The 12,304-nt window shown below is 37.9% G+C and overlaps 1 long non-coding RNA gene across 1 annotated transcript in view; it reads left to right on the top strand.

The window, feature by feature from the left end:
• Positions 1 to 421: 421 nt before the first annotated feature.
• Positions 422 to 12,304, top strand: part of LOC119695837 — a 260,999-nt gene continuing 249,116 nt past the window's right edge. Inside the window, exons 1-2 of the long non-coding RNA XR_005255405.1 lie at positions 422 to 605; positions 5,223 to 5,339. This is a non-coding gene — a long non-coding RNA (uncharacterized LOC119695837). The remainder of the gene's footprint in view (positions 606 to 5,222; positions 5,340 to 12,304) is intronic.

Raw genomic sequence — 12,304 nt, 5'->3', positions numbered from 1 at the left:
AACTTTGTCAAATTTTAACCTCTCTGAAATTAGTTTCCTCCTTTCTCACAGTAAAGAGGGGGTTTAGCACTGCCCAGGTAGAACTCCCAACTGCAATTGGGTGGATCAAGAAATGGGAAACAAGGGCTGGATTCCCAGCTGGTCTGAGTCAGCCCTGGCTTATGGAGTGCAGGGGGGCTGTGCTCTGGTCTGAAGAGGGCTGAAACTCTGGTCTGGATGTAGTGGGTACCCTGTCACTGTGAAAAACAGCTATCAGTGAAATTCCTGGGTACAGAACATTCTCCCAAAGGAAGAACAACCTCTGGCCTATTGGCCTCCAGTCCATTATCTGATTGTTCAAGTGGAGCAAGATGTTAACACAAGCGTTGCACAATTTGATAGGAAAAGTTTTTGAAAGCCGCAGTTGATGCGATGGGTTTTGTACTCAGTTGCAAAACTTTATTTTGTATCTGTAACAAATGAAAAAAGAGGTCATATCTGCCATCTTCTTTCAATGGGCTGACCAGGAAACAGCCATCTCCTGCAGGCATTTGGCTGAGTCTCCATATATAAACACAAAGGAGATTTTGTGAGCCTTTCCCAAAGTGTCTCGAGCAGGCTGTGAGGTAAGAGATGCATTTGTCTAATAATTCCGTCTTTATTTCACAGATGTTTGAAAAAAAACCCAAAGTTTATTCTTTTCTTTTATGCAGTAAACATGGGAATAACCATTAAGGGCTACTCTTTATTTATGACATTTATAATAAATTTTTTAGTGTCTTCTCCATGACCAACAACCTTGAGAGAAACTGGTCTAAATCTAAGAACTTTTACTTTATTAGACTAATTTTTTGTTGTTTTGATGTTCCTTATTGATTCAGGAACATTTTGCATTGTCACAGAACTTATTAATGGAAAAAATTACTCTATAACCTCTCAATAAGGTTTATGTCTAAGAAACTCAGAAAATCTCAGAGGAAAAAAACCCCAAAATTTCACTTATGCATGCAGATTATGCAGTTCCAAGCATAAGATTTTGGGGGGAGGGTTTTTTTGGCTTTTGGTTTTTTGCATCAAAGAGAACGAGTGTGTCAGACAGTCTTACACATGAATTTGTAACTTGGTGCTCCTGTATGCCAACGGTGTAATTGTTAGTGCATGCTTTGAGAGTTGATTTTAAAGGTCTTAAAGAGTCGGTTTTAATAATTCATATTGATTCAGTAGGGGATGAGGATGCTTGACATGTTAAATTATTAGCATTTACATTATGAACATGTTAATTACTGTATTTTTAATGCTGTTAGCTTTTATAAACTAAGAGTATTCTTAAAGGGACATGAAGTAGATTTGCAATATGTTGGAAACCAGTTTTATATAAAACAGGATTAGAGATGTTTCTCTCTTTCTTTTCACTCCTCACTCTCCCATTTTATGTTTCAGTAAGGATCTTCTAGTCATCTGTCTCTTGCACCTGAGCACTGAGGTAACATCAGATTAATAAAGAGAAAAAGAGAGAAAGAGAGAGAAAGAGAGAAAGAGAAAGACAGACAGAAAGACAGAAAGGGAGAGAAAGAGATAGAAAGAAAGAGATAAAGAATGAAGGAGAGAGAGAAAGAGAGAAAAAAATGAGAGAAAAAAGAGAGGGACAGAAAAAGAGAATGAGAGAAAGAGAAAAAGAGAGAGAAAAAGAGAAAGAGAGAAAGAGAAAAAGAGAGAAAGAGAGAAAGAAAGAAAGAAAGAAAGAAAGAAAGAAAGAAAGAAAGAAAGAAAGAAAGAAAGAAAGAAAGAAAGAAAGAAAGAAAGAAAGAAAGAAAGAAAGAAAGAAAGAAAGAAAGAAAGAAAGAAAGAAAGAAAGAAAGAAAGAAAGAAAGAAAGAGAAAGAAAGTATTTGGTTATTCAGTTTGCCTTGATCTGTGATAATCCAGTCATGAGTGGGGTTATAGATTCCCCTGTCTCCTCTCTCTGCTGTTAAGTCCACAGTGATTGTTCTTTTGGGGATTTTTTCAGTTAAAAGTGTCTGCTTAACAATGATGGCCAAGCAGAGTAAAACAATTTATAGACATGCTTCCCCTCCTTTCCTTTGGAGAAAAAATTAGCTTAGCTTTACTCGGTCAGAGGCTTCTCTGAAGTAAAGCAAAAGGGAATTTACCTATAAGCAAGGCAGCTTTGATATAACATTGTGTCACAGGCCAGAGAACCAACCTTTTCCTATCTCTCTGGGACATTTCAGCCTCACCCAGACATTTTATTGGCACACGCTGTCTTGAGAAGCCCTTGTGGGACCAGCAGAGGTTGAAAACTTGCAGGGTGTATTGAGTAAAATGAGGCTGTAGCAAAGATAAGGCAATCAGTAAATCGAAGTCTACTGATAGTGGTCAGGGACAGAAATGATGTAGCAGGATCTATATGTCAGTACAGGAGATGGAGATAAGGGACAACATCAGATGGATGTCAAGAGAAGCTCTCAGATCAGGCTGGGGCACCTCACCCCCAGCCTCACAGTGCCTGGCTCTTAAAGCTGCATTCCCAGAGGCAAGAAGCTCCAGATGAAGACAGGAAGCTTTTGGTAAAGTACTGATCTGAATTTGGGGCTGGCAATTGGATGGGATAGGATAGGATAGGATAGGATAGGATAGGATAGGATAGGATAGGATAGGATAGGATAGGATAGGATAGGATAGGATAGGATAGGATAGGATAGGATAGGATAGGATAGGATATTTCTGTCGCAGGGGACCTCCATTGATCATCTAATCTGACTGCCTGACCAGCTTAGGGGTACTGAAAACTAAAACAAATCATGAGGGGCAAAGCAAATTATTAATGGCAACACAGTTAAATTGTATCCAGATACATGATTTTGGCCTCTGATAACTCACTGGAACTACTGAATTGTGCCCATGGACAAGGCAGGGGAGGCTCTGTACTCAGAGGCTGGATAGGAAATGGTGTACTCTGAAGGTAGAAATGAATCTGAGCTTTTTTTGTGCTAACTCCTCTTCAGCCTTTGTCAGCTGCTGAAGACCACTTATGCAAGTACAGATTTCACTTAAGAAGTCTGCAATGACCCTTCTATATGTCCACATACCTTTTACAGAAGACTTAACACAGAAAGAGCAATCGCAGTTCTCATTTGTCTGGAGGTCTTCTTCCAGGTGCTCCTGCACAGTGCCTGAGCAAGGTCTCTTAAATTGTGGTGGAGGTACATAATTGTGTCATTAATTAAAACTGGAGGAGCTGGGCAGCGAGGGGGAGGCGAGCTTGAGAGTTTCAAATTGAAGGGAATATTTTTCAGCAGGACATTACACACAATCTTGGGGCTAATAGCATGGCTGCACTCGAGTCTGGAGCTTTCATCCCTGTCTTTTGGAGTTTGAAAGCCTGAGGCTCTGAGACATGTTTCTGCATATTTTTTCTCCTGGCCAGTCTTGCTGTATCATGCCATTTTTAATCTGTAGGAGGGCTGAAAGGAGGAGGTGCTGAAAAGCCCAGGAAAGCAGAATTTCTAATTTCTTCAATCTAACCAAGTGATGGAAAATTTGCCAAAAAATGTTGTAGTGTGATTTCTCAAGCTTTCAGAATTCTACTGAGTAACACAGTAATTTCTAAAATCTTGCAAAGCAGTTTAGATGATAAGCAGCTTTTTGGCAAAAAACCAGGTTTGGTTCTGCCTTGCTCTCTGCAAGCACAACTGTAAGACCAGCTCTATAATTTTTTTAAGTTTTTGTTTTAACTTTCAGCCATTCTTATTAGTACTTAAATTAGTTTTGTCTGAGTTTCATTTGGGGTTCTGGTTCATAATAAAATCAGATATTGTGTTATCACCTGAATCCAGGTCAATATGACAAGCACCAGATACCTTGAATGCTGTCTCCATGTAAAATTCTTTACATGGGGAATGTTTATCTTGCTTCTTGGACCCAGGGAGCTGCAAAACTTTTACAAAGTGATATTGCCTGGTTCAATAACAAAATCTTAATAACCAAATTTCCCTCCTGCTGGCTATGTCCTAGCAAGTGCATCCTCAGTTGAGGGCTTGCTAAGTCAGACTTTGTGAGTTCCAGCTCAGTAAATCTGTACAAACCAAGACACACTTTGGGTCAAAACCTCACCTAAGGAGGTTTCAGGCTGCTCAGTTTGGCATGAGCAGATTAATACCTTTCCTGAGAGGTTTTTATTTCTCCAAGGATTTTTTTTTTTTTACCCAACACCTTTATTCTTGTTGTCATCTTATGAATGTTCCATAGGACATTTCTCACACATCTCAAGAAGGCTATGAGTCAGTATTTTTAAACTTAAAATTAGGTTCCTGAAAAGATATCCATGAATATAAATTCTGTCACAGTTTGGGAAAGTGTTAAATATCCTGTAAGTGTCACCAGACTGGAGTTTTGAAATTTAATTAGCTCATAACATATAGCTACTTTTCATAAGTAGATTCTCTGAAAATATATAGAGGAAGAATGAAAATTCAGGAATCAGTAACAAACAAAGAAACTCAAAGTTGCCTAAATCTTCTACGTCATCATTGCTGGTTTTGTTTTTGATAATTGTATATTTCTTCCTTTTCATTAAAACTAAATCCTGCATGAGGGCTCTGACAAGCAATAAATTGGAATTTGTATTCCTTTTCCCATTTTTTTCATTATGGAGGTGCTCTCCATCTATAAATGTTTTTCACATTTTGAATACAAAAAAAAAAAAAATACTATGCCTAAAAGTTTTCAAAATGGGCACTGCAAATTCACAACACATACCCCAGTGATGAAGTTTAAAAGAGGAGGTTTGACCTCAGGCATGTTTATTTGCTCTTCAAATATAAGCAATTACTTTGAGTTTTCCTTTTGGTTTTGAAAAATTGTGGTTTCTTCTACAGCCCAATTCAGGAAATATCTGTGCCCCAAAAAACAGTTAATAAACATGTGCTTACTCCAGACATGGTTTTAAATCACCCTCAAATGAACAGAAACACATTATTGAAACCTGTATTAAACATTGCTCCTGGGAAATATTCTGACCAGGATCAGATTCAAATACACACTAAACTCATACACACCCTGTTTCAGACCATGCATTGTATGTGAAATCATAATTCTTTTTTCCTAAGCTCTTGGACATATGGGATGCAGAACAAAATATTTTAAATTTACATATGAAATAATGTGAAATGAGTAAACTTAAATTCACCACAGCCTTTAAATGAGAGGAAAAGCTAACCTTAATCAATCTGCTGTTTCATTCAGGTCCAAGAAACCCTTCCTGGAGCTTTTTTCCTGGTTTGGATTTCTTATCCTTGTCACCAACCAGAGTCTGAGTCCCAGCACCATTCCACCATTGAAGTGAGATTCTCCAACTGGCTGGTAAGTATGAGAATAAAGAAAATATAATAATTAGATAAATGTGGCAGAGCCCCAGCAACCATCAGGAACTGCTGTAGATGATCTGGGATTTTGCTGAGTCAAGGTGATGAATTTAAATCTGAGTTGGATTGAGTGTATTTTGGTGTCTTTAAATGCTGTCCTAAGTGCGAAGTAACTTCTGTCCCACAAAAAGCAGGTGGGAAATTCTTCCCTAAGAGTTTTTTGGTTTTGCTCTCACTTACAACCTCCGTTCCTCTTGTTTTGTTTAGTTTGTCGATTCTTTTCTAATGCCAGCTGTTGATCTGGCTCCTTGCCTCCTCAGTAGAATTTTTTTGTTTCCTTTTGGTCTTTTTCTAAATGAGAATAAATCTGCTAAGTCCTGTAAGGTACAAGGAAGTCATGGGTGTACTTAAAATGAAGTAGCATCTTCAAGAAAACTCACTCTCACAGAAAATACAAATAAATATTTAATAGAAAATTATGAAGCTTTCCTTTGAGTGCAATGTAACCAGTGTCTAGTACACAAGAAGAGACATCTGAAAGGTAGGTATAATCTCCCAAAGAGTGAATTGTTACAGTCCATCTAGAAAAAGTACAGAGATACCGATTTGTAGAGAACCATTTGGCTTTTAAACCCCACAAAACATTTACAGAAGAGAAAACTTCAAATGCACATGTTTTCATATATGTATCTTGTTTGCCTAGAAGTTTTTCCAAATCATGTATATGGTTTATTACTTAGCAGTAGCAAGAACTTTTGACACTTTCACTTTTTTTTGGGGGGGGGGGGGGCGGAGAAAGGGGATTGTGAGTCCTTTTGTTTCATAATGTAATTTTGAACCATGTTTTTCTCCCACATCATTACCTTTACAGCTAACCCTTTGTTACTTACAAATGTTAGGTACATTCAGTAGTGCAAGTGGGCTCTGGGTTCAGGATGGGGTCAGCAGACCTTATCTGTGCTGATAAATGTGGGGCTTTGCCTATGAATGGGATTATGGGAACAAAACCCCAGGTACAGACCTGTACAGCACAGCCTGTGCTCTGGGTAGCTCTGCAAAGATGGGATCTGCTGGGGCTTCTCTTTGTGTGTGTTTGCACAAGTGAAACACCACGGATCATATTTGCAAAGCCTTCTATTTTTCTCCCCCTCCCGGAAAGCCGTATCTCTCTTTATCTTCTGCATCAATCTCTCCCTACACTGAGACAGTGAAGTTGGGACACAGGATGGCTTTGTCTGCAGGAGCACATTCAGACTAGTCTTGCAGACTAATTTTCTGCTTGGGTTACTTTCCTAATTATAATTTGTGTTCTCATCATGTCGTGGAAGAGTACATTTTAAATGAGCTTGCAATACGCAGCGTAGAATACCAGCTTTATAGCACTGCCCGTAACCTGCAATGCCATTTTTAAATTTGTCATAATGCAAATGCCATAATAATTGCAAGTTTTCAACCCTGTGATCTATTTTTTTCCCCAGCTGCTTGTAAACTAAAGGTTCAAGTTTCGTTTTCCCACTCCATATGTAAGAACATTGGGGCAGGATGTTGATCTAACTCCTTACAATCAGAGCTGTGTATGTTATGGATCGTGTTCCAAAACACTGTTAAATATGTGGGAAAAGAAAAAAAAATACATTAATTATGCCTTCTTTAGCCCTCTTATGCTTGCTAATAAGTTTTAAATGGACTTTTTGGGGTTTTTTACTGATAACCACAAAAAAGGGTTTCATTCTCTCAATTTATACTAGAACCATTTTCTGGGAATGGAGAACTAATTTTTATTGAGTGATAGAAATAGGATACCTGATTCTGTCAAGACAGGAAGAGGCAAAAGGCAACTCTGAATTAGCCACTTACTCCTTGGGAACTGTCTCCTGCAAAAATTTTCAGGAGAGTCTTTTTCTGTTGAGTCCATTGAAAGACACTTTAAAAGAGCAGAACCATGCACAAAAGCACGTGTACAGGGAAAAAAAAAAGGTTTATATATTGTTTACAAATTAATTTGCACATGTTTATTTGCACACCTTACCTAGCCTGATTTACCTATCATAGCTTCTACCTACAGATACTTCCTTAAGCCAGGAGTTTAAGATAAAATCACCCATGTTGCCTTTGAGAGTGGTCACAGGAAAGCCAGATTGTTTCCTACCCTCAGGAATCATATCCTGCTCTTGTCATGCAGCAGGATAAATGACAATGCCCACACTGGGTGTGACACTTGTGATGTGACAGAGAGAAGGAGCTCAGCCTCCATGTCTCCCTGCTCCCACTCTGCAATCTGTTGAGATGGGATTGCGTGTTTGGATCTGGTTAGTCCCTGAATGCTGATTCAGATCTCACCCTTTGTAGCCTTGTAGGAAAAAATCTCAATGCTGCCCTGGTGGGTAGTAGTTATAGATCATTAGCTGCAAGACTAATTCACTGTGAAAATGTATGATAGCACAAACACTCGCTGTCCCACTGCAGCCGTACTCATCTGGGGGTTTTTGCATGAAGGTTTTCCATTGAGATATGGATGTTTTGGGTTGTGTTATGAAAAACCTGAATGTTTTGGACTTCTGTGTGCCCCAAGCACAGCTATCTCCCCCACAGATGTTAGAGACATGCTCCCTCCATTGCAGAGAGCTCAGGAGAGGGATGGTGGAACATCTTTCCAGCCCACCCACTTTGGAGGAACCACCACTGCTGGGGATCCACTGCTCTCCAAGGGAAAAAAGATTTGTCCCTTCACCTCACAGTAGTCACAGGATCCTTCCCCTCATCCAGGCTGCCAGAAACCACCCAGCTGATGCTAGAAATTAACTGGCCTGAGGAAGAGCAAGGCAGGACAGGGGGATGCAATGGTCCCCAGGAAAGTGCAGCTCAGCGCTTCAATCGTCTCCCCAGACTCGAGCAGCTGAGCTGTGGAAATCACGTTGACGTAAATCTCTCAGCAGCCTTTTTGTCTGAAATAAATGGTGCATAAAGGAAATGCAAAATTGTTTGGTGGACAGGATTATCTATGTGTTTACCATTCTCAGCACTTTTCTTTTGTCTTTTGGCTGTGTAGCTCCCGTTGGTGTGAATAGCTGAGCACGAAGCGAAACTGCTGAACACAAGCAGGGTGTGAGAGAGCTCTCCCTTTAAACCTGTGACAGCTCTGCACTCGTGACTGCAGGAAATGTCAAGTTAGAGGAATTACCAGTAGTACAAAGTAATTATTTTTCATTTCCAAGGTTGTCTGTTCAGCGTTAACCCAAATGTAAACTTTCTATAATTCTGCATCATTATCATACCCCACTCCCCTCCACCCTGGGTTTCATTTATTTTATTTATTTATTGGGGTTTTTTCATTTATTTATTTATTACTTTCATTTCTAGTTGCTATTTTACATGTGCACCCTCACACATATGTACACACAGCTGTGGCAGCTCATGGTGGGTTTTTTCATGGCATTCCATCCCTTCAGCTCTATTTGAGTGTGTATTATTCTGTTGCCATAACATGCTGATGATATACAATATTTGTACAAAGATTCAAATCAATGTTTATCGCATCAGAGCACTATCATTCAAAAGGGAAGCACAAATCAATAATTCATTAAGCAAGAGAGAAATGAATGATTTGAATTTGTTGTTCTTCTCCCCTCTAATACTTTCAAAAGGAATTGCATTGTTTAAATGAAGTTTGATCACTTTTGGACTAAATGAGCCTGATTTAATGAATCTGATAGTACTCAGCATAGTATTCATCATGGGACAAATAGTAGAAATGCACAATTATCATATATAATATTCAGTTTGCTGAAACTTCTTATTCATTAAAAATATTTCATTCTGTAAAAATACTGGGGGTGAGAGAGTTGGGGGTTTTATATGGGGTTTCAAGTTGAATAAAATTACTTTTTTTTAAATATAGATAAAATTATTCATTTCAGGTTGGAACCCTTCATGTTCAAAAAGCTTGTCTCATGAAAAATGAATAGAGCTATGTTTAAACAGAAAAAAATTGCTCTTTAAAAAAAGAGTATACTCAATATAGTTAATGTTAAGTAGTTTACCACTCCTGGAAAAATTAGAAGAAGTTTTCCTTGGAGTTTCAATTTTTGACTGAAGCAACCAGAGGAATAGACATAAAATGTGACTGCTAACCAGCTCAATAATTTATTTTTTTTTAACTGATAATCAGCTCTTAATTTCCTTCTTGTATTTGGAAGAACAAGTTCCAACATTCTCTCTGGTATCATGTGTATGTTGAAACTGCAGGAAAGTTCTAGTTTTCTTTCTCTGAACCTGTCCAAATCCATGAGAAATCCATGTGATCTCCTGCATTGGAAGATAGGCTAAATGAATGAGCCCCTGGATTTCAGATGCACCCTTAGCCCTCCTAATTTCCTAATTCACCAGAAATAAAGTGGTCATTGCTGATGACACAGGGAATTCCTTGTGGTTTTAAAACACAATGACAGAGTATCCACCAGGAACCACAGAGCATTAGCAGCTGCTTTCACTGAGGATGAGTGTCCTCTATTGATTGGTTTTCTTTGCCTGAGCTCAATAATGCTTTTATTTATGATGACATAGTTTATGATTGCTTCTTTATCTGCTGTGTGTTAAGATGAGCTTAGAATCAAATTACCATATTTACCAAAATGGTAAATTGGATTCTGGATTCTTGTAGAAGATATTTTATTCCCAAACATGCATAACAAAATTCAATAGAAATTAAAAAAAAAAAAAATACCCACACTGGCCTTGAAATTTTTCCATCTCTACTCTTTGGTGTCCCCATCACTGAGATGATGGCTTCCTCTCTGCTCAGCTTCTGATCCATTCTGATGGCCCTGTCAGGAGCTTTATTTCCAAAATTTTATCTTCCCTATAAAATTCTACCTTCAAATGTGAATTTACAGTAGGGGCTGAAATCAGCACAGCTTGCTGTGAGTTATTTACTAGGCAGGTCAGATGTAATCTAGATTGTAATCCACTTCAGGAAGTGGTTACACAAATGCAGAGACAAAAAAAAAAAAAGCCCACAGAGATTGCTAAAGTTGTGAAGCTCTGGGCCAACAGGTCCCTGGGTGAAGTCACCTAGCTTGTGGTGGGGAGGGATGATTTTAAGCTTCCCCTCTTGTCATAGCTGTCATACTCTTCCCCATGGGAAAAAAAAACCCCAACCAACCAAGAAAACAAACACAAAAACAAACAAAAAAAACCACTAAAAACACAAGACAAACAAACAAACAAACAAAAAGACACCAAAAAAAACCAATCAAACAAAAAAAAGCAAAAATCCCCAACAACAACAAAAAAAAACCCTTCACAAAAGAAACAAACAAAAACAGAACAACAACAACAACAAAAAGAAAGAAACAAAAACTCAAACAAGCAAAAAATCCACATTCTTACCTATGTTTTCTCATAAATAGAAGCAGAGTAATTTTTTGGCAGTATCTGTTCTGTTGCTGTGCATTTAGGATAATCATGGGCAACCCATGCTACCAATGCAACAGAAGACAGCATCGCTTCTTGCACTGGCAGCCTCTTTACAGGACTAGAGATAACATCAAAGTAACTCTTCTATAAATTAAGCTGCTGGGAATAACTAAGACTGGAGGAAAAAAACCCCAAACTTTTAATTTTCTGATTCATATCTTCAACCAAGGACAACATGGTGCAGTTGTGTTTTAGCTTGTTTGCTCCGTAGGGATTACTCCGTTCTGTTGATTGACTCAGTGCCATTGTATTTTTTATTGACTATTTAGGTAGTTTTTACAACACTGAAGGTGCATAAGTTAAGAGAAAAGTAGTGTAGTAACATTTCAACATAGAAGGAGGCCATAAAGATGCAGAGAAGGTATAATTTACAATAACAGGAAATTACAAATTAGGATAACTCTCTTGCCCTCATACCTAGTTAGTCCCTCTGTACATGTTTTCTGAACATCTCAGTAAAACATGAAGTGTTTACCTACCATAAAAAGTTAATGGATGATAGAGTTAGCAAATACTTTAGTGTTATTAATAAGGTTATTTAAGATATGATTAGGCTGACATTCAGATGCAAGTCTGTATACAGGATTTCTGAGCTGTAAAGACATTAATTATTTGAAGAACTGTGTTTGGTCTAAATCAAGAAAAGGAAATAAAAAAAATTTATTTTTAAGTACATGTAAGAAACATAAATATGATATTGACAAGAGTAAAACACATTCCCTGAAAGCTCTCTGTACATGACCTCTTTCAGACATAGGATTTGGGTTCAAGAGAGCCTGTGTGGCCTCTCTTTATGAAAAACTAGTTATGTGGAAAACTTCAAAGCATACACATGCCAAGATTTTTTTTTCCTTTTTCTGTCTATGTAGCTGTATGCACTCACAGATTGCTACTTGTTACTGTGACTTTTTGTTGAATGAATTCCATTCAAACTAAAGATTTTGGGAGTCTTCAATCCTGCTTGGGAGAGGATGTAGCTATATTTCATATGTTGATGTTCTTCTAAGTGATGAGTCCCTGTAGAAGAACTTCCTGAAAATTATTATAATAATTTCCCAGTGCTCCCCACATCTTTTCAAAGCTGTGTTTACCTATTAATAAAATAGGACAATTATGTTACAGGAATCTCTCTGAGTTCAGCTGTCTAATAATATTAAGACTTTGTTAGTGTTATAATTTTTTCTCAGTTGTCCTTTTTCTGGAGCAAAATGGTAAATCTCTTTTCATCGGATAGGGAGCTTTTGTAAGATTATCTCATTTCACAGATTTTACAGTCAGAAACCTAAGATTTGATGTTTTGTTTTTTTTTTTTCCATTGTAGCCTTCTAGTTTAATTTACAGTACTAATCACATTGATCAAGTTTACCTAGTATATTGGAGAAAAAGAGGCAAGCCACAGAACAATCCTTCATTATCACCCGAATAAATACATCTGGCTTCTTGAACTAGTCCCTGTTTCCATTCTGTGATAGAAAACATGGATGTTTT

This window comes from Motacilla alba, chromosome Z (genome assembly GCF_015832195.1).
Source record: "Motacilla alba alba isolate MOTALB_02 chromosome Z, Motacilla_alba_V1.0_pri, whole genome shotgun sequence".
Lineage (NCBI taxonomy): Eukaryota > Metazoa > Chordata > Aves > Passeriformes > Motacillidae > Motacilla > Motacilla alba.
The sequence above is the reverse complement of the archived record's forward strand: the minus strand, read 5'-3'. Positions and strand labels throughout refer to the sequence as shown.